Source organism: Astatotilapia calliptera, chromosome 16 (genome assembly GCF_900246225.1).
Source record: "Astatotilapia calliptera chromosome 16, fAstCal1.2, whole genome shotgun sequence".
Classification (NCBI taxonomy): domain Eukaryota; kingdom Metazoa; phylum Chordata; class Actinopteri; order Cichliformes; family Cichlidae; genus Astatotilapia; species Astatotilapia calliptera.
The window spans coordinates 27,525,295-27,549,148 of NC_039317.1; positions in this window are offsets into that span (position 1 = coordinate 27,525,295).

Consider the following 23,854-nt stretch of genomic DNA (forward strand, 5'->3'; position numbering starts at 1 on the left):
TTAAAATTAGTCTTATTAATCTTTCTAGGCCACAAAATAAACTTTTAACATATTTTAAGGCGAGAAAGTAGCTGTGTGAATTACAAATATCTATTTGGTTTATCAAGACATCGCATATTTGCAAAAGTGTGCCGACGTTTTCGGAGACGTCTGTTACTCACCCGCTCGATAGCAAGCCGGGGGGTTCAATACTCGCTCCAGCCGGCGAGAGCAGCGGACTCCCAACTTCATCGTTTTCAGACCCTCCCCCCGCCTCTCGCCCTGTGACAGGTGGGGTACACCCAACCCCTTGAATGTATTTAGTGAAGCAATGCAAAATTTTAGAGTATTTTTAGAGTTTTAGACCCTGAAAGTACAAACGGGTGAATTGAAAGTATTTTTAAGCAGTGCAGGAGCTGAAAAACACATTTCAGCGCAGTTTTAAAATTGCAACCAAATCAGTTTTACACCCACTGCGTGTTTCAATCTAAAGACACACTCTTTTTTTGTTCAGTAAGATTATAATATGTCATAGGTTCAAAAGCAACACTGCACCAGTTTAATGGCTGTGATGCAGAAGAACAGAAACATGCATCCTCACTAGACAATGAGCCTGATATTAAAATTTAGGTAAAACTGAGTGCTTTCCTGTAATTTGTTTTGACCAGCTACCTATCCCACATGGTGATATGACTCATAAAAGTTCAGTTTTTAGGTTTTCTTCAGTGAATTATCAGAAAATAGTTCAGTGCTTTTGACCAATGCTTGTTTCTGTTCCTCTGCATTAAATGCTTGGTTACAGACAAAATTGTACAGAGGGAAAACACAGATTTTGTCCTTAAATCGTGACTGGTGGGTGTAAAATTGATTTGATTGCAGTTTTTTACGGAGCTCAAATATGTTTTCAGCCTGAAAATTTCACGTGGATATCGCCTGTACTTTTTTAGGTCGTGATGGATTAAATGTGAGCAAAATTTCACCCTTGTGTACTGTGAGGGCCTGTAATTCACAAATATTCTTCACATCGAGGTAAAATTTTGCGTGGCTTTATTAACTATAAACGTTATTTTAGATTTTTAAATATCAGCTGGTTGGCTGAGGGGGTCGGGTGGGGGAGCGACTCTCTCTGGAATGAGCCTCCTCAGTGACGGTGATTGTTGTTTCACGTCTTGTTTTGAATAATTTTCTGGTCTTCATTTGTTCTTTTTTGTGATAGACATAAAGTGTATATTTGTATAAATGCTGGAGTGGAATGTAATTACTTGTCTGCATATTTTGACAAGTCTGGATCACAGAAACTGTTTTAACTCGGTTCTCAAATAACTGCACAAAAGCACAAACTTGTTTCTCATCACAAACCGGCTAATGTCTTGTTTTGCTGTTGCACACATGGCAATCTTCCTTTTGTGTGTGTGTGTGTGTGTGTGTGTGGCCTCACACAGACAAATTTGTTTGTAAAACAAAGATCAAGCCACAATTTGCCAGTGGCAGAACACAGCTCTGCGCTTGTGTGTACCTTAAAACAAAAAACAAAACATATAATCATTGCTGAAGTGCTGCGCATTCGCACAGTCCATGAAAGGAATTCTAAGCAGTCATAACACACCATGGACAACTGCGGTTTGTCTGTGTTTCCAACCTCTAGGTGCAGCATAATAACAAATAAGTTTCAGTTGTCAAAGTCAATCTGTTTCACACTGTGAGTTTGTCCTCCCAAATATGATAATGCACCATTTCTTCATTGTAAACCCTGAGCTGCAGTGGAAACCCGTGTGGTTATCACACACAGTTCACTTTTCCATGACAAGCTCATTAGGCTGATGTTTACATGGGTGACTTCTGGTGGTCATGTGAGTGACCATCTAGTCCAAGTTAACCTTCTGAAACTTGTATACAATCCCTGTTGCACATGCTCATTCCACAGTGAATTGGGCTGGACGTGTAGTTTTTTTCTATTAAACAAGCAAGTCCCCGATTGTCTATGTCAACTACATACTTATAAATATGGAAACAGATTTGGATCTGCTTTTTCATTAGCACATTACTGATCAGCTCTTATTCACTATCTTTAGGAGATGCGTAGAGAAATGTTAGTAAATCAGACACTCCTATTATCTTCAGTCGATGCTGTCATAGCCAATCAGAGTGTCTGATTAACAGGCTCGGCTACTCAGGGTTTGCATAAACAAACAAGCCTCATTCATCTATCCTGACAGTCTGCACCATTTATTTATTATCCTGTCAGAAATTCTCTTTGACTTTGGGGCACCGATCAGACAAATACAAGTACATACATTAACAAGAAGGCAGCATAACAGCATTAACAATGACTGGCATACAAGCAACACACACCTCATATCTCCTGGATCAGTTCAGTGTAGTTATACTGAAAGGTATAAACGTTCTGTGTGCATGAGGAGTCCCAAAGGTCAAACCTATAGTTCAGTCCTATTTACCTGAGAGAGGCACTTATGTTTGAATCGCAGTTTTTCTTCAGTTGCTGTCTCTAAAGAATCTGGTCTAAGTTTACTGTGGTGAGAGAAAAAAATGTATTGGCGACGTGTCAATGGACAAGCCTCCAGCTTTGAAAGGCTTGTTGCAGAATCCAAACAAGTTTCTGTGTTTTTCTCTCAGCATTATGGTTTGAAGTTCTGTTTTGCATGAAATCTGCCAAATTTCAATGTTTGCTGGTTTCCGTTGGGTTTTTTTGGACTAATATCCTCAACAGAGAGAACGGACATCTGTTTTGAGTGACATATACAATTAGCTGAGGGGATGCTGACTCTGTGTTTTGATAATAAAACTGTCATTTTTTAAAATTTATCATCAACATTTACACATTGCATATTTGTGTCTCAAAGGTTAACATTCCTCAGATGTAAATGAAGTGTTGTGCTCTGCAGTAAAAATATGCTGCCTGATGGTGATGAGTACAAAAAACTGATCAGCACTGAGGCATACATATGAGTACTGATGATGGTTTCATCCATGGTATAGAAATGACATCTCTAATGATATTTAAAAGCCACATTACCAGCATAATAAAAAGATTTTGGTCCTAATAGAAACTGATAAAAAGAGTGTCAGCTGTTGTTTAAAAATGGTTTGATTCGGGTCATTAATCCTTTAAATAAACATTTTATTGAGTTCATTGTTATTATAGCTTAGCAGTCATGACTTCATGATGAATTGATGGTAATGACTCTGCCATTTCCATATTTTGCAGACATGTGATATTCACCCATTGATAGTCTACAGTGTATGCTTGTGTACAGGATTAAAATCATTGGAGAACACATGTTTAGTTGTTTGTCATCAGCATATAAATCATAAGCTATACCGTGTATACTTGTGATGCAGTCGAGAGGAAAATGTACAGATGAAAAAGAGAGTGGTCCCCAAACTGAAGCCTTGTGGAGCACCTGAACAAACTTTATTTAAGAAACAAATTGAAAAAAAAAAATCTCTAGTGTCTCGTTCAGTCATGTGACAGGTAGGAGGCACAGCATGACCACGATTCATCATTCTGTGACATCTTTATTTACATACGGTTGCTGTAATACACAGTCGGCTGCTCACAGCCCGACACACCAACAACAACACAATACAGGGCCCTAGTTCATTTATGTGCAGGTGAGGAGTGATGCACTGATTCCGTTCGGGTGTGCCAACCTCCCCCACAGACAAAGCCCCGCCACACTCCCATTTACTTATCACTGAAACATGTTGCTGACTCCTCTGTCACTTCTTTCAAATGATGTTTAGTTGATTTAAAAAACTTGACTATTATAAAATTTCATATAGACTCCAAGACTCATCATCTTCCTCATTAACAACATTAAATATTGAAACTTTATTTCAGTTTAGATCCAATTTTGCGTACAACATTAATTGCCAAAGCATGTGCCAGGGCACCCTGGTGGGCCCTGTAGGTTTCTAGTGTTGTTTAAAAATGCCATTTTAATTATGACGTTAAATAAATATAGATTTAACTATATATGTATTAAATTCAGCAGCAGAACTAAGAGAACTCATTTTTAAACTCATCTGATATGCAAAGAATTGACTTGTACTAGCAGCAAACATGTGCCAAACGTGAAACTTTTACTGGACAATCAAACTCAACAAGCAAATCATCAGAAGATCAAAATGAATTGAGGACAATACAAGGGACATAGTGCGATCAGAAGCTTCAGTGGTGATCACAGGTGTGATAAGCGGTTACTGTTTCAAAGGTACATTTGAAAATAGCTGGTTCACAGTATTAATTATCCCAGCACATCATCAAATTGATTACATTTCGATAAATAGATTTGCTTGAGGTGTATCGCTTGTGCTAAATTGTACTACATAAATAATTTGACCATCCTTTCAGTAGAAATTGAACCAGTTCAGATGAGCAAACAGCAGCAAGTCAAACAGTTCTTGTCTATGGTCATCAGTGGCTCTGATAACAGATGTGTAGGTACTACAATCGCATAAAATAAACCTACGTCACTAACACTGAATGCAGGATAATTATTTACTTGCTTGTATAGAGTGTTTTTGTGTCTTTAAGCCAACTCGGGGTATGATTAGGTGCAAAGAGCTGCTCTGTGTCTTATCAGGAATCAAGAAAAACATCTGTCAGTTTGAGCACTGCTCTTAGTACTTACTTCCTTTGATCTGAGCTCTCTGTAGAGAATACTGGAACTGATGTTTACTCGGGGGAGATGTTTGTACACCAAATCTGCCTGAAACCTAAGCACACTATAACACTATACATGTGCAGCCTGCTGGTACTGAATAATGGCATGAAGATCCTGTTTATTCATCTACACCACAGCCACCTGGTTCCCATGGAAGAAATAAACAGCTGATTTAATATTTATGTACTCAGTGCAACCCTTGATCTGTGATTACTTATACCACATCTTGCCAACAGAATAATTTCCCAGGAGAGCTGTTGTTTGGAATAAACAAACACATCTTTCAGTTTTATCTTATAGGTATTTTAGGCCGGCCCAGGCAAGTTTTACTCTGTCGTGGAGATAGAGCTTGATAGATACTACAAGACAGTATAAAGTAGCAGCTCTATAACTTTTCTGGAGGATGTTTTTTGTTTACTGAGGCTCAGGGCTTCAAAGGCATGGAGGATATTTTTTAATCCATCCATGAAATTTCAAATAATCCAAAAATAGAAAGATAATCCAAAGACAAAAAGTGTGTGTTGTGTCCACAATCATTGTTTAAGACACTGACATTGGAGGACATGAGACAGGAAAAAGGTTTTAAAGATTAACTTACAGAGCTGTGGGAATCCTACGGGTAAAGCTACACGTAGAAAACATGAGCTTAACTTTTAGGGTCTGCAGGAGAATGAGAACGTGTGTATATATATATATATATATATATATATATAAAAAACACCCAGCACGCCCCTGCGGGCGGTTTATCCTTCAAGCTCGGGTCCTCTACCAGAGGCCTGGGAGCTTGAGGGTCCTGCGCAGTATCTTAGCTGTTCCCAGGACTGCGCTCTTCTGGACAGAGATCTCCGATGTTTTTCCCGGGATCTGCTGGAGCCACTCGCCTAGCTTGGGAGTCACCACACCCAGTGCTCCGATTACCACGGGGACCACCGTTACCTTCACCCTCCACATCCTCTCGAGCTCTTCTCTGAGCCCTTGGTATTTCTCCAGCTTCTCGTGTTCCTTCTTCCTGATATTGCTGTCATTGGGAACCGCTACATCGATCACTACGGCCGTCTTCTTCTGTTTGTCTACCACCACTATGTCCGGTTGGTTAGCCACCACCATTTTGTCCGTCTGTATCTGGAAGTCCCACAGGATCTTAGCTCGGTCATTCTCCACCACCCTTGGGGGCATCTCCCATTTTGACCTCGGGATTTCCAGGTTATACTCGGCACAGATGTTCCTGTACACTATGCCGGCCACTTGGTTATGGCGTTCCATGTATGCCTTGCCTGCTAGCATCTTGCACCCTGCTGTTATGTGCTGGATAGTCTCTGGGGCATCTTTACACAGCCTGCACCTGGGGTCTTGCCTGGTGTGATAGACCCCAGCCTCTATGGATCTTGTACTCAGAGCTTGTTCTTGTGCTGCCATGATTAGTGCCTCTGTGCTGTCTTTCAGTCCAGCTTTGTCCAGCCACTGGTAGGATTTCTGGATATCAGCCACCTCCTCTATCTGCCGGTGGTACATACCCATATATATATGGGTGTATATATATCAATTTTACTGGGTATGGAACTTCAATATCATGTCTCTAAAAGTGTCACCTGTCTGGTAGGGAAGAAGCCTGAGGTTGTTTTCAACATTCAGAGGTATCACCTAGATGCAGTTAAGCTCACCTCTACAAACTGTATTTGTTAAGGAGCCAGCATGTTGATGAGAGATAGCAAACATGGGTATACTTGTATATCCTCTCCAGTGCAGCGGATAACAGGGCTGCTTCTATGCACATTTGAGCCATGGAAAAGGTTCAGACCTTTGTTTAGGGAAAGAAAATCAAACACAGATCTACTTATTCTCAAACCAAAGCCTCAAACACTGAAGATCAAGGCCAGCACACCAAAGAACAAAGTGTCCATTTGTGTTTATTTCTACAATGCTAGCAGAATCTGAGAGGAAAGCAGACTTTAGCAATACTGGACATTAAAGTCCTCTTTTAAGGAGTAGGTCAAAAGTCGAACAGCCTGGAGACAAAAAGAGAATAAGACTCTTACATGTCAGCTAAGTTTAGGCACTCAAAATTCTAGTTCTCTTGGAAAAGCAAACTGGAAAATGAGGCTTTTAAATGTTACTTTAAGGGATCTTTTACCGCCATCCCACCATTACCAAAAATCTAAATGACAAGACAGATGAGTTTAGATGAAGGTTAGGGGAAGATGAGGAGATATGCACGGTTTTAGTGGATAGAGACCAGTTTCTTGTATGGTAAATGGTAAATGCCTACTTCCACAGTGACGGTCAGGGTTGGTGTCACTGACCTCTGGGATCTGAGTGAAACCAATCATTTCAAAGTGATTCATTTAAGCTACAAAATCTTAATTATGAGGCGATTAAAGTGTCCTATAAATAACCCGTCACTAAAAGCCAACCCCATAAACGTGCCCCACCGTCGGCGCCCTTCTCCATCATTCGAGTTGTTCCTCTCCTGTCAGCCGGAGAATCATGAGACGAGCTGCAGACTGAGAGGAGGAGACGGTTTTGTAATATCTGCTCCCCGTGGCCTTGCGTCTGGCTCTTAATGGCACTTCACAGCGGTAATGGTGCTGGGGGTTAATGTTGATGTGGATATGACTCTGCGTGTGTGTAGCCGACGGTCGGCCTGTCCTTCATCCCCAGAGCTGTAGCTCTTTATCAGCCCCGCTCTCTCGGTGTCTGAAAAGGGTTATGGGTGAAACCCGGCTACTCTGGATCGTGCCACAGGGCTAACACAGGGCTGTGGCTGCACTATTTTCCTCCCGTCTTTCCCAAACAGATGCATGTGCACGTGATGATTTAAAGGCCCAACAGCCCGCGAGCCCGGGCTCGGAGACGGTCGCGGCCAGACTGATATCGATCCGCCGTTTCATTGCTTTGGTTTACGAGCTGCTCCAGTTTAATTGAACAGAAGTGAAGCTCAGAGATTTCACCTTTCCCAACGAGCACTGATGTGTGATTAGTGTAATGGGCCCGGACAGTGGTTCTTACATCATGCATCAAGTTTCTATCTAACAGATAACACACTCTTCATTTGCCTTGTTACTGTCACAGCATGTCAAGATCTCAGCCATGCTGAGAAATGCGTATTGATTTCCAGCTCCAGCATGAAAGCACGTTTTGCTTTCATTGTGGCGAGAAATAATTTTCTAGTGTTTTTATCACATCAAGCTAAAAGAAAGTCATACACAATTCATATCCAGACTTTATAGGGAGTAAATACCTAGCTCTTCATCTACTGCTGTTTCACCCCATCTGCATGGACTGAGATCCAACAGCCATCTGGCTCTTTCTTTATTCTCCCAAATTGATCTACCACTCAGCTAACCCTCCCCACACAGAATATATATGACTTCACCCTCCCATTCTCCAGTTAACCCACAGCAAATCAGCCATTTAAGTTTGGGAGCTTGGCCAAGGCTATATCTCAGAACAGAAAAAAAAAGAGGGAGCGAGGTGAAAATTTGGGTCTATGACTAAAAGCGTTGGCTTGCACCCAGCTCCACAGTCAGGGTTAAGGTAGCTACAGCTAACAACTCTGGATGTGTGAGCTCACAGCAGACATTGTGTATGCATGTGTTTCCCAGCATCCCGGTGTTGGGTTTCAGTTTTCGTGCTGATGGGAGGAAACGCTGATTTAATTTCAGCCTCCTTGGAGCGCTTGATTTACAACCCTCGATGCTTTGAGATAATACACTATGGCCGGGCCGCATTAGCTGAGAGAGCAGTGAGAGTTAACCTCTTAGATGGGTTGCCGGTGATCTTGTGGATGCTAAGGTTAGAGTCAGGTTAACGTCCACTCTGTTTTATGATTTATTTATTTTTTTGGCAAATTGAAAAGCTTTTAATAAAAAAGTTGTCAAGATGGATAAGTCTTCATTTGAAAGGTAACATCTTTGGTTTCTGAATAGGTCCCTGTTTAGCATGTGGCTAAAATACAACAATGATTGCTGGGACAGGAATGTCACACAGGAGTGTTGAACAGTTTAACCCTCTGAGGTTTTTTTATAAAAAAAGGGTCTGAGGTAAATCTTTAATGGTGTTCTGTTGAAGTCATTTTTTTTTTGTAAACGTTTTTAAGGATTTGGATTTTCACCAGTGATGACTTAGATCTCAAAGAGTTCTTGCCCTTTTGGCTGCTCTCTTTAGCGGTCACCACAGCAGATCAGCTGCTTCCATCTAGCATCCTTCAATACATCCATGAATCTTTGCTGTGGTCTTCCACTTTTTCTAATCCTGGAAGCTTCAAATTCAGCATCCTTTATGCATTACATCTACTTTCTGTCCTCCAAACATATCCAAACCATCTCAGTCTTGCCTCTATAACTTTTCTCCAAACTGAGACTATCTGACCTGTCCGTGTGATCTGCTCCTTTGTAATATTGTCCATCCTGGTCACTCCCAGTGAAATTCTCTGCCCCCAGTCTTTTTGTCAGCGTCAGCATATTTAGAAAAAAAATTGAATTCCTTTTAAAAGAAGTACAATGTGTTTGACAAGTCTTAAAAAAACATTTGCATTATATATGGTTCATTTTAGCAAGTATCCTGTTTTATTGTGAAGAGCTTTGTAAGAGGAAGTGAATGTGGTTGTGATCTGTAGCAGGACTGAGAGAACTTGCAATGGAAAGTACAAGATGTTTGTGCAAGTGTGCATGAATGAGCTGGACTCTCTGCTCGACAGTCTTTATCCTTGCGCACATTTTGCAAACTGTCCACCGAGCAGCTGCTCACTTTTGTTTTAGTTCTCGAGCCCGCGCTCGAGAACTAAAACATGTTTTCTCTACGGAAAACATCCTCCACCCTTTGGAGGGGGAAATGGTGCAGTGAAACCATGCTAGCCCAGAGCTATAAGAACCCAGAGTGATGTTTAAACTGAGTGTATGCTGTCCCAGCCTCTGTTTCTACCTGTTCATGCTTCTAAAGTAGAAGTTCTGTGGGGATCACTTTAACGTCTCTTTGTCCTGGTTTTATCTTTGCATTGTGCTGTTGGTTTTGTGTTCTTATGGTAAAAACCCAAAAGAGATCACACATGAAAATCCTTTCAGGTCATTTTATGTAGTAATGCAAAACTAATCCAAAGTGCAAATGTAAAAAATTACTTTCTCTGGTGAGTAATTAAGCAACATACTGCATTACTTTAAAGAAAAGTAACAAATAATGTGTTTAAAACAATACTTTTGTTGAGTAGCAACCTCTTAGTGCTTTCTTTGGAGACGAGCAGAAGGGATTTTGTGGGAAAATGTTGGCGTTCTTTTTGTTTGCCAGTTATATTGATTATTTTCTTCAGACACAATATTCAGTCCAAATTAGTTGAAGGCGTTACTTAGGGCTGGGCCATATTATACCGTTCACGGTAATACCGGTATAATGTTAGGCAACGATAGGAAAATGAAATATCGCGATAGAATATGAGTAAAACGCGCATGCGCAGTGCCTTTGTTTTCATACGCACATGGCCGATTGTTGAGTGAAACAGATGAACCAGAATTGGTTTGTAAAAATGGTGCAACTTCAGCGATGTGGAACTGGTTTGGTGTTTGTCCGTCAGATACACGACAAAGCACATTTTTTTTGCAGAACATGCAAGCGGCCGTCGGACTAAGATGCCCTTAAATCTGGGAGTAATCTGGGTCCTAAACTCCCTATACTTCAGGTCAAACGAACACTGCAGCATCACTAAGAGTTAAAAACTGTCTAAATTCTTTCATCTTTAACAAAACGATCAGCATTGCTGCTTTACCAGGTGTAACTATGAAGTTTAACTTCCAGGCATCCATGAAAACAAAATGTATTACATTTAACGGAGTTAGAAGCTAGCAGGAAGCTAGCGGAAGTTAGCTCGCTAGTTTCGCTAGTTACCTAAGCATGATATAGCATGTTCTGACTGAGAGATTTCTGAAAAAAAAATCAAACGTACAGCTCTGCTATCACTTCCAACATAAATGAAGACAGGAAACTAAACAGCAGTGACGTTTGTAGGGTTACTGAAGTTGGGCTAGTTGGTATATAATGATGTGCTACGTGATCGCTAGCGACACAGCTATGTTAGCATAACATAAACAGTGAAGCTGGAGGACGAACACTACCACTTTTCCACTTATAAAAGTTAACGTTAAGGTTCCTCATGGTTAGAGACAAATGCAATCGCATGGCAGGATGCTGTAAACGGACCAAACTTCAGTCAGGAGAACAACTGAGATAATCCATCCACAATACGAGGTTAGTCATTAATATACTGCAACAACATGGGAATAGAGCAGCTGCCAGAGAATTCAACATTAATGAATCAATGGCACAGAAGTGGAGGAAGCAAGAATAATGAGTTTAATAAAGTTTGATTTATCTGACTGCTTTGTTTCGCTTAATGTGCCTTATAATCCCGTGCACCTTATGGTCCGAAAAACACGTACTGCACACTGCAGTTTAATGTTGCAATGCACCTCTTTTTAACTTCAGTGGATATTATACATGGTTATGCTCAGGATATGTCAGCCCATTTCTACTGGAAATGCCTTTTGGTTAAACTTTCAGCAAGGAATTTGCATTTGCACTGTTACATTTTTATAAAGCTTTAATGTACATAAAAACCAGCTTCTTGTTTAAGTGAAAATAAATGGAAGGTTGTGTTTTTGCGCTAGTAATGTTGTGGAGTTGTATTTTGTCTCGCATCAATTATATCGTCAGTTATATCGTTATCGCAAATTTTCAAATATATATCGTGATAAATATTTTTGGCCATATCGCCCTGCTCTATTCGCACGTATTAACAGATTTTGATCCAACTTCAGTGTGATATACACGATGTACATTAGGATTCATGCTGTGTTGTAGACATAAGCGATTCATGAACAGAGCTGAAGCCGACATGAGAGGCTTAGATATCAAACTGAGGCATATTTGGACTGCAAATATGTTTCTGACAAAAGGAAATAAGATTTTGGATGATTATTATTAGAGGGAATTTTCTCCATCTGCTCTGCAGATGTATTTTATGGAAGCGGGATGCTGGTTTCATGCATATAAAATGGAGAGGAAAAGGGAAAGACAGACAGCCAAATAGATGCTCATCCTACTCTTGACCACACGCTCATCTCCTTTTTGACCATGGATCTCCACGATGGGCTCTCGCAGTTTTATGGCCTATAACCATTCTGGGCTATAACACGAGATGTCATTATACATTCCACGGCAGAGTGGCTCTCCTCGTCTGTTCTGTGCTATTGAGCAGCAGGGTGATCTTCAAAAGGAGACAAGCCAAAGACAGGTCCCCCAGAAAATGAGATGCTAAGGTCATTAACTTTTATCCTTCAACTAGGTTATGGGTTTAAGCGGGACCATCGAGGCTCCTCTCAACAATCTGGCCCCGCTCTGGCTGAGGTGAATTGTGGGAGGCGAAGCTCACAGAGAAAAAAAAACTGGACTGCGGTCCTGGATTAGTTGAGCACTTTTCCTAATTTCCCTGTTGGTTTGAGAGCAGCTCTCTTACAGTGTCAGAGCAGCATTACTATGCTAGCTTTGGCTCTTGTGCTTTAATAGAAACTATTCAACCATAACTCACTAATGGGCTGTGGGTCATCCTTGGGTCAACATGGAGTCATGAATAAGAGCCACACTTTAAGTCAGGAAGTCTTCCAACCTAAATGTCCGTATATGGTAGGAGGTTTAATTCTCCTCTCTGATATGACCCGTGGTAGCATCAGGAGTGAAACCAATAAAAAACAGACTAACTAACCCTTCTGTGATGTCACAGGCATATGGTGAGTATCAACCACCAAAAGTAACTTGTGTTGCTTTTGGAAACGTCTGTTTAACCGTTTGAGTTAAATTAAGGATTTTGTTTTTGTTTTGGTCTCTGTTGCAAAGGTGAAAAAAGGACATGAAATAATCAGGGCGTCAGTACACCTGCCTGCTTATTCATTTAAAACATAACTTTATAATAACTATGTAAATAATGGTTATTGATGCACAGCAGAGATTTTGGGTTAGCAAAATGTGTTTTAACTTTACAGGAATCATGCACATAATGTTCATTGATGGTTTACAAATTTTGAATGAATTAGTTAATTAGTTAAATTATATTAATAATCATTTCCATTTTATTCTTCTGGATTTTTATTCAGCATTGTATGTCATGGTCTTGGTGAGTGGCTGTATTTTTCAATAGAGCTGGAGTTTCCAACCCTGGGTGGAGCCACATCATGCCATTCACGGTCTGCACCTGTTTGCCATTTGGACTTACCTGCATATAAGACCAGCGCTCTCAATGAGTCCTTGCCAGATCTTCTCCTGACCTGCAAACCCTCAAGTCTAGTCCACCATTATACTCTCAGCAATACTCACAACTTCCTGTTGCTGGTCTGCTAGATAATCATTTACTGCCAAGCGCTGTTGGATTTACATTCACCTGCCTTCCTGCCACTCCTCGAAGGATTCACAGAAAACACCCCCTCTGGACCACTTAAACTGCTTCATAAACTAGTTCATGTTTCATAGTTTGTAGTTCATAGCTCACGTTCAGACATGTTGCTCGCATTCATGACTATTGGGTTCATACCCATCACCTGATTGTTCAGAGTGATTTGTAAATTTTGTTATTCCATTTAAACCTCTTTCGTCCATGTTGTGTCTGCGTTGGAGTCCATCCTGCTGGTTATTTGGCTGCCCAGCCATAAAATTGTATTGATTTACTTTTATTGACTATTTGCTTATTATGTATATCTTGTCTTTTTATACTTTTTAGTTTATTAGTGTTTTTTTAATTCATTTTAAGTGTACTTAATAAGTCACAACAAATAATTTACAATCTTATCAGCAAGTGAAGTTCTTTGAGCATCACTTACTTAGACTTAGTTCCTTCTGCGCCAGATGGCGCATTGGGCGGCAAGGGATCGCCAACGAGCTGGGTTTGCAGCCTCATCTTCAGGCTCATCCCATGAAATATCGACCGCTTTCAGGTCCTCAATGAATGACCATCGTCATTTTGGTCGTCCACGGCTCCGTGACCTCCGGGCAGGTCTCCACGACATGGCTATCTTCGGTAGTCATTACGGATGTTGGCAAAGAACGTGCCCGGCAAAACAAAATCGTCGCTCCAATACCATGTCCGCTAGCGGTCGTGGGGCAGTGCGCTGAAGGACCTCCTCGTTGGTAACATGATCTCAATACGAAATCTTGAGAATCCGTCGGAGGCCGCGCTGTTGGAAAACATTCAGTCGTCGGGTGATTGTTGCCATGGACTTCCGTGTTTCGCTCGCATAGGTAGCCATTGGTACGACTATCGTATTGAACAAACGGACTTTGGATGATATCGAGATGGTGGTCGACCTCCAAACAGGATTCAAGTTGCGCATGGCACATGCTGCCTTTCCGAGCCGACAGGCAATGTCCTTGTCTGTGCCACCGTCCGGTGTTATCACACTGCCCAGATTCATGAACTGAGCGACTTCATCAAGCGGGTGGTGGCCAACGAGTACCGGAGTATTCGCTCTGGCATAACCAATACGCATGACTTTGCTTTTGGCAGCGCTGATCCGCAGTCCGATCTTTGATGCTTCCTTTTCCAGTATGACGGTTGAGCATCACTAATCTAACATAATAGAAAAAATAATAAAGACTAGCTTTTGCTGTTAACTCCACCCTCTTTTCTAAGTATGGTCATTTCTAGCTCAAAAAAACAACATGTGGCAATCAAAAGGTCAACACTAAGAGGAAGTAATATCATGGAGACTTGCCCATCTTTAATATACAGTCTATGGCTCGGATAAATGCTTGAATCCAGACAGTGAAAAAAATAAAATAACATTGATGTGTTGGTGCTATACTGGGCAATATTAAGATTTAAACTATGCACAAGCACAAAGGCTTCTGATTGATTTCAATATTCTCAAATTTCTGCTGAGTAAAACTAACCAAAGAAATTTATGCAAGCTGACTTTTTGAAGCTATGCCTCTAACTGCAGCCATATAAGTGGATGTTTGAGACATCACTAATGCACAGTGTGAGAAGGGGGAGGCACCCACAGACTCAACAATGGGAGCCAGCAGAAGAAGAGAGGAAGAGGGAGATTTCATCAGAATCAAAAACACACCAGCCGTCAGTGTATGTTAGTCAGCTCCCGGGATGCTGACGACAGAGGATACGGGGTTCTCGGGGTGGGAAAGGCTTTGTAGCATCTCACACACCTGAAGGGTAGAGAGAGCAGAATGCTTCACCCCTGGGCTTTCACTTCATCTCCACAGCCATGTGGAATGTTTTGATTTCCATAGGCAGCGGCACCGAATCAGACCCCGGTTCTGCTGCGTGCCTCGGTGCCAAGTGCTTGTCTTTTTCCTTCACCTGTCACTTCTCCATTTCCTCCCCCATCTCTGGTGTTATTATTTTATTTTTACCACTTTTTTCCCTCCATCTCTGAATGGAAAGCAAAAATAAGCTGATCATGTGACTCCAAGTGTCTCGTGGGAGCTGAGGAGGAACACACAGTTCAAGGAAAAACCAATAAAATCAACAATGAAATAATATCACTGCTACATTTAGTAAGGGAGCATGTGAGGGAAAAGTTTCTTGGATAATTTATGAACTTCACAGAAAAACCCCAAGCTAAGAAGTCAAATTTAGATGTAAGGATTTCAGCGTGGATCTAAGGTAACCCCTGTTAGAGCTATGCACCAGAGACTTTTTTCTTTTATTTTTTTGCACATAAATTTAATTTTTTATATTCACATAGCATCGTTTCACAACAACAATCTCAAGAAGCCTTATGTCTTTTAAAGTAAAGACCCTACAACACAGACAATCCTAGGCTACTTCCACACGTACACGGGTATTTTTGAAAACAGAGATTTTCCGTTTTCTTTTTAAAAAATAATCCCGTCCACACAGGAGAAATGAAGGAAAATGCTGCTAGGGACATGCCAAAGCAACAGGTGGCGATATATTCCTAACCGTGCAGAAATGTTGGCCAATCAGAAGTCTAGAAGCTTCGGTGGGAAAAAGTAAACAAAGCTGGGGGATAGAAGCAGAACCGAGTCGTATGTGTGGAGGGACAGTAACTGTGTGTGTATATGTAAGCATTTAAACACTGCAGAGAGTACAATTAACAGTAATAGTATTGTAGAAATTTATTTCACCGAAACAACGTGGCGCACAGTGTGACGTCATAAAATGCGCACAACTTCGACGCTGCGTTTTCTCCGTTTTTCTCGTCCACACGTAAATGCAAAAATTCAAAAATATCCACCATGGCCGGAGTTTTAAAAAATCTCCATTTTCAGTGACCGAAAACGCCGTTTACGTGTGGACGAAAGGTGCAAACACAGAAAAATCTGCGTTTTCAAAAATACCCAGGTACGTGTGGACGTAGCCCTAGCCAAGCAGCACTTGATGAAGGATGGGAGGTAGAACTCCCTTTTAACAGGAAGAAACCTCCAACTGAACCTCAGTGGGGGTTTTTTGTTTTTGTATAATTCTTTAGGGCTTAAGTCTGGAGTTATGAGCTACCTAGTTGATTTGGTTAGCAAGCAGCATCCATAGTGTTACAACACAAAGGCACACATATGGGCAGATTAGAGCTAATTAAAACACTCATAAAACACCTGAATTTTTCATTTTACAGTTGCACCAACAGCACAAACACCAAACTCCCAGCTAGCAACTAAAGCTGCCTGTCAGTCAAATTGGCTCCACCCCTAACCCCAGCATATGGATGTGTATCAGGCTCTAAACATGTTTATTTCTGCTGTAAAGTCAGACACAGAAGTCTGACTCCCTGCTCCAGAGTTGGATGCTTGATATTATACACAAATACTTTACTTTCTCTATAGGCTGGAAGAAGGAAATACCATTCTCTGCACACCAATGCAGCTCTGCCGTCCTATCTGTGCCACCTCAAAATTAGCAATTAGCATTTATATAGTACCACAATAATCCCGAGCAACAGAAAATTGCCACGTGTGGGTCTAAGAATGTTTCTAGTGTAAACGCTGATTGGATAGGATGAAAAGTGACGGAGTCATTGTTGGTTTTATTTATTTTACGGTTAGACCATTGTGTCTTTGTCCTTACTGCCGTGGCTTTCATATGTGCGTGAGCTCCATGTGAGTCTCAGCCTGCTCATTTCCCTGCAGGTCAACTCCCACTCACACGAACACAACGGCAAAGAGGGAGGGTGGGAGTGAACGAGTGATGGAGGGGGGTGACTGTGAAAAAGTGATAGAACACCAGCAGTTGAGGGAAAACGTACAGTAGGCGTGTGTGTGTCTGTGTGTGTGCGCATGTGTGTCTGTGTGTGTAAGTCGGCGAGCATGCTGCAGCATGTCTCAGCTACAGAGACGGCACAGAGAAGCAGAGCAGCAAATGATGACAGTTCAGGGATGAGCCCCGAGCTGTCAGCAGAAATGGAAATAAAAAGGGCTGTGAGTGGCCCCACAGCAAGTCAAAGTGACAGCCATGTAAATAATATTGGCGGAATATGCTGCAATTTAGGCATAATTTACCCTCCGCCCCTCCCTGGCAGAACGGGAGGAAAAATGACAATTTGTCCTTTGAAGGTTGAAATGAGCATTTCAGGCTTGCAGGAAGAAAAGGCCTGTGTTAGCTACAGTAAGGGCACTGTGGCGAGAGCCTGAGCAGGCCCCTGTGCGCTTCCTGCTCCGCTGCTCGGTCCGGGCTCTGAAAATCATTACGGCAACCATCTGTCTGTCGTGACCTTGGCATATATTCACTTCACATTTATGGCGTTTAAACCGAAAACAGATGCAAAGGGCCTTTAAAGGGAAGTCTGATGCACCACTCGCGGCTAATGGCTCAAAAGTGTGAACGCTGCCTTTGAGGGGCCCAACTCTGCCACCGCCATCAAATGAAAATACCGTACAGAGCTGGCAGCCGAGGCCTCGTTAGCAAGGCCAGCCAGAGCACTTACCAACTTCTATTACCGTGAAGTGACGGATCTTTTGACGAGGAATGCACTTCCTGGTAAGGTCGCGAAGTGGCACCAGAAACCCTGCAACGGCTCTGCAACTGCAGAGAAACAAAATAATGCTCCCTGTGCAGCAGATCACTTAATATTCAGGATAAATCAAAAGCATAACAGCCTCTTTTATGATTGCTCTTTTGATAAACCCTATTAGCCATTCGTACCATGCAAACTCCAGAAGTCTGAAATGATTCTGAAGATTCTTTGGACTTTATTCAGACATTCATATAAATAATTCCTATCAGGTAAATATATTGTGGAGGTAAAACTCTTGCTGCAGCCAGGTTTCCTGAATTGACTGCTGGCTCTCCTCACTGCTCAGAGAAACTGTGACTGTGTGGTAGAGGAGCTCATCTACTGATTGGATGCTTGAATGTTTGTTTACCAACCTGCATATGAAAGTGTCCTTGAGTAAAAAAGCTCCAACAATGGGCGCATGAGTGTCAGAATTGGACCACGGAGCAATGAAAGAAAGTGCCCTGCTCTGATGAATCACATTTTCTGACATATACAGGAGCGTGTGTGTCAGTTACCTGGAGAAAAGCTGGCATCAGGATGCACTATGGGAAGGAAGCAAGCTAGCAGATGCAATGTGATGCTTTGTGCAATGCTCTGCAATGCTGCAGACCATACACAGCTTGTCATGGAAACTATGTATGCTGACAAGCAACTTAAAGAAGTCCAGACGCTTTTCTTTGCAAGCTCCTTTGACTACGATGACCTGGATGACTGAGAACCTTCACAGACATATATGTATGCTGACGGCTGTGGCCTCATTCAGTAGGATAGTGCTCCCTGCCACAAAGCAAAAATGGTTCGGGAATGGTTTAAGGGGAACCAGCAACAAGTTTAAGGCCTTGACTTCACCTCTGAACTCTCTAGCTCTCAATCTAGGGATGTGCTGGACAAACAAGTCTGAACCATGTTGGCCCCACCTCACAATTTACAGGATCTGTTTTAACATCTTGGTGCCAGATACCACAGCACACCTTCAGGGGTTTAGAGGAGTCTATGTCTTGATAGGTTAGGGTTATTTTCACACAGGATATGTCTGATCAGTCTGTGATATACATGTGTTTATCCTGAAGTCTGTGAGAGTGAATCAGAGCATTTAATACAGGGAAAACAAGGAGAAAATCCCTCATGTAATTATCGTGTCGCTCTTAAAGAAGTTGGGAGGTGTAAACTTGTGACACTTGATGAAGGAACCAGAGGAAACGTTGAACAGATGGAATAATGTCAAGCAATTAGAATATTGGATTTCGGGACCTTTCCCTCCATCGCGTTGTTGTTTATTTCCAATAAACAGATGCAGCTTGAACACACTGAAACAATTATGTTCAAATCCTCGCAGCTCGCAGACAGCTCCAGGTCAAACAGTGCTTACAAATAAATCTTCAGTGTTTGTTTTTCCCCTCTTTTGGATTTGTCACATATGACAATTTAATAAATGCCAGAAAGTTTGAAAGAAGTAAAAGCTCATGTGGTACTTGATGTGAACTGGTGACACTACTAGTTGTGTTTCACTTTCAGTGTCTATCAGCGTCTCTTGCATCTGCTGTTTTAAACAATTGCTTGTTTTTGTTGTTTTTTATTAACGTGTCACTGCAGGAAGATCTCAGGTTGGAAAAGGGAAGAAAAATGATGGCTGCACATGCCTAATGTCGTGTCCTGTGGTATCTGGTAATGTACCCTGTGGATCGAGTGGATTTTTGGGGCAGGGCTTCCACCGCATCCTGCAAGTACTCACACAGATTGAAATCCGGTGGTTTGGAGCTTTGTTATCATGGACTTTGAACAATCAAACTAACATCTATATAAATCCTAACAGCTGCAGAACATTGTGCTGTAATAATATCAATAATGTTACAACTACACCAGAAATAACAGCAAAACCTTTTGGCTGAATTTGGATCCGCATGCAAAACAAATGGTGAAAAAACAAAACAAAACTCAGCAGCGTGGTTTGTGTTTGGTTTATTTACAATCCAATAATGATTAAGATAAGTCAATAAATGTTTGGGTTACTAGGGCCAAAAATCAAATAATCAAAAGATTTAATCAAACCATCAAACCTGATTTTTAACAACATAAAATGAGCAAAAACATCTGTTAACAAAGAAGGCCAAAGTCCAGCTTTCAAGTTGCCATCACGCTACATTTGCAGCCAATTCCAAGAGCTGCACATCAACAACATGTTTCAGGAGCCAAGCAGCTAGAAACGCTCATCCTGGGGCTTCCCGTGCAGCTCCAGTGATGTTCACATTCGATTCAGGTGTGACTGATCATGCACTCAGATTGGCTGCATGTGTAAGGTGGGTGTAGCCACCCTGATGTCAGCCTTTAATAGAGTTAAACTGAAGGCCAATGTCTAAGACATGTTGGGTTTTCTGAGCCAATAATTATATATTTGGACAGGAGCTCCCTGCCAGGATCTGATATTAATGCACAACTAGTACAGAAAGCTCAAAGCCTGCCAAATGCTCTACATTCAACCAAGAGGTTACAAAGTTCTACTAACAGTAGATTTACGATTCTTTTATTTTGCCATGTTTGCTTTAACACACTGGGGATTTCTCAGACTTCCAACAAACACCGTAGCTTTATTTCTTCTGTCAAATTCTCTATAATTCAGCCCACTGGGCTCTAGGTCCTCACTGATGATGACAAGGAACCCTAACTACACACCCAATTTGAAAAGAAAATAACAAGAGGAAGAAAGTGACTTTTTTTTTAGTTCCTTGCTTGACTTCCAGAACTTGTGAGAACAAATTTCTAAAATAAAAAACATATTTTGACCTGTTCACGTATGAGAACTTTGACCTCAGAGCTTTGATGTCAGTTTGGTGTCTCTCTTCACGGACTCGAGTTTTAGCCTAATGTCTGAACAACTCAGCATCTCTTTTCTCTTTCATTCTCATCCTCAAGGTTCAGGGAAGCTGTCACTGCCTGAGCCTGGTCCTAGTAGTTCTTCCTCCCCAGCACCGCTGCTTGTTTGTTTGATTGTTGAGTTTCTTTCTCTAACATTGTAATTTAGGACAGTGGTCCCCGACCCCCGGGCCACAGACCTGTACCCATCCGTGAGTGGTTTGGGCCGCAAGAGTTGAGGCTTGGGTGTGGTTTTTGGGGTTTTTATCGTTAACTCTGTTTCCCTGGGTCTTTTCCTGTGTTGTAGTTGTGTGTCTTATTTTGAAATAAATATTTACGCATTACCTTAGCGACCAGAGAGCATGGAGGCAGAGAGGAGGATGTTATTCTCAATGTTGTTGGCGCATTTCAGGAGGACGCTGCTAATAAAGTTACACAATTACACGCGTTCGTGAAATCGCGTTTATTATTATATTTACAAAACACCACAGTTTTTGCCTTGGTCGTATCATTTTATTTTGTTGTATTTATCAGCAAGACTTTAAAAGCCAGTCTGTGAAAATATTGTCTGACATTAAACCAGTCCGTGGCGCAAAAAAGGTTGGGGATCGCTGGTCTAGGGTACCTGATAGGATGGATGACTGGATGGATTGCGTAATGCGGCTTTGTATTATTGTAGGATCTTTACCTTATGGTATAAAGCGCCTTGAGGAGCCTGCTGTTATGATTTGGTGCTATAGAAATGAACTGAAATTTAACTGGATGGATGGATTGCATAATGTTGCTTTGTCCAGGGCCTTTCGCTTGTACATTACTATTGATTCATTAACCTACCACTTTTTCAGAAACGACTCCTCCGGTGAACTTTGACTCATTCAACACGTCACAAACCTCTAAACACATTGTTCAAAGATGCCAAGCTTAAATTCATCTTCCACAAACCACATCCGGGCTTCCCTCCTCTCTGGATTACCTTTATCCTCGCACAGACAGATTAAGTTATCGGATCTTAACAAGGAACCAGAGATCCAGTGTCCATTTTTTTTCCAGTGCTTTCATGCGCAACACTGGGCCCAGTCTGCCCTCAGGAGCTGATTAATCTGTACGCCATCCCCAGGCTGCAGCCCTGCTCTGCTCTCTCTGCTCGCCTCACAACGCCACAGAAACCCACAAGGTGCAATCCAACACCCCTTAGAAGTTCTCTCCTGCTGAGTGGGAGTATTGTGGAGCAGCTCAAACAAACACCAGTGTGTGTGCCAACAGAGGTTCCCAAAGGAGCCGGGGAGAGGTGAATGAGGAAAAACGGCGGCTACTCCTCCTCGTGCACTCTCACCTCCCACTACCTTCAGCCCGGGGAAAGTGGGAAAGTTTTAGAGAAGTGAAAGTTAACAGTAGTAGCATGTAGATCATGGCCAGATAAAGCATCTCATTTATATATTTTCAAGAATGAAAACAGAAGCATGCAACTGTCTTCAAAGGCAAACACACAGAGACGCTCTCTGTTGATTGTTGTGTCCCCGGAGAGGGGATTCAGGACGGCCCGAGCCACGGAAACCGCCTAGATATAAACACACACTCTGAGATGTGTCTGAGTTTGCCACATCTGTGCTGTCAGAGGACAAAATACAGCTCTACACATTTTACTTTTAAGAAAAAGCCAAAGAGTCTCGGAGAAGGCTTACAGGAAAATTACACATCTCTGTAAAGTGATCGGAAAGCAAATAGAGATTTAATATAAAAAGCTGATATTCATCAGTGGATGTCAGCCTGTACTTTTCATGTGAAAGATTCATACGTCTGTTTATTTATGAGCTTGTGTTTATTTATATTTACTCCGTGTGTGCGCCTGCCAAAATCAATGCTTTCCCCCCGTTTTTACCTCCTTTCTCCCACATCTCACTCCTGTGGATTATTAAGTGGCTTCTGCCTGAGTTTAATTTGGAGGCGACCCACAGCTGGGCTTTTTTAATCCCTTTAGATTTATGGAGGCTGCGCTCGCAGATGGGGCTGTTGCAGAGCGAGGGGCGCGGGCGGCAGCCGCGGGCCGGAGAAAATGAGAGGACGGAGAAGCGGCAGAAAGAAGTGGAGAAGGCAGGTCTGCAGCCAGTCACCCCTCACACTTTTATTGGCTGCCATTAAAGCACTTACAGTTAGCCGGGGCAGGGGAGGACCTCGGGCTCCACTCACCCTTATCCACTCTCAGACTGCCTTAAAGCACTCCGTCAACATCCTGCTTTCTCTTTAGGCACTTTCAAAAAAAAATCCACCTTCTTTTCTATGTTCTCCCACTCACCTTTCCCTCCCATCCTGACCTCAGGTAAGTCATGTTTGCTTTAAACTTTTCACACAGGATTTTGGGAAGAAAAGTGGGCCCCTGCCAACCGTGAAAGAGGTCCTTTCAACAGGATGCAAACACCAACATTTCCCCGTCTACACAAGCATGTTGGAACACCTCAGAGGAAGTGCGCTCACAGGGATTCGGAGATTAATGGCGGTTCACATCGGTGAATAGAATGACTATTCATGACGTTGTCTTACCTCTGTTTGTGCTGCATGTCATATGTTTGTCTGGCTGGCTGTGTGAGCGAGCACGACGGGAGGATTCCTGTGATGACAGTCCCAATCAATCACGCCAGCCACTGGAGTGCAGAGTTCAAGAGCCGCTCTGGCAACGGGCTTCACTGTGACGCTGCCAAGGCAAACAGACTGAACTGGAGTAATGATTGTCATTAGGCAGCTTTATGAATATTTATGACAAACATCTGCACGGATGCTACACAGCACTGCGAGTCCCTCAGTCAGACTGGCTGTGGAAGTGTCTACAAAGAAGCTACAGCTGATGTCTGACAATCCTCCAGTGGGGTTAAATGTCGCAGGTGAAGAGGCATCAGGCACCAGTAGGTAAACCAGGTGTCTGAGGTCACGCTGGGCACCTGCCGGCTTCTGGGAGCCAAAACCAAACACTAAACTGGACACAAATGGATGTTTTTCAGCTGCAGATGCTCACAAAGCCCAATGTGGTAAGATCATCAACATGCAACAGAGACTGTTGACATGTAGCTGCTATGAGGACACCGTTAAAATGTGAGGCCAAACTTTACCTTTACAGCTTCACTTCTCTGATTTTAACAAGCCAGAAGTGACGGTATATAGATGAAAGGGTAGAATCTGTTAATACTAGCAAGCTGCATACTTAATGGCAATGAGAGCTTCACACAGAGACAGATAATTAGTGCTCAGTAACATCCAAATAAAATCCTAGAATTTCACTCCTGCTACAGCACAGCCATTAGAAAAGTCCACCAGAGGTCTTTATTGTAAAGCAGCTGTAAC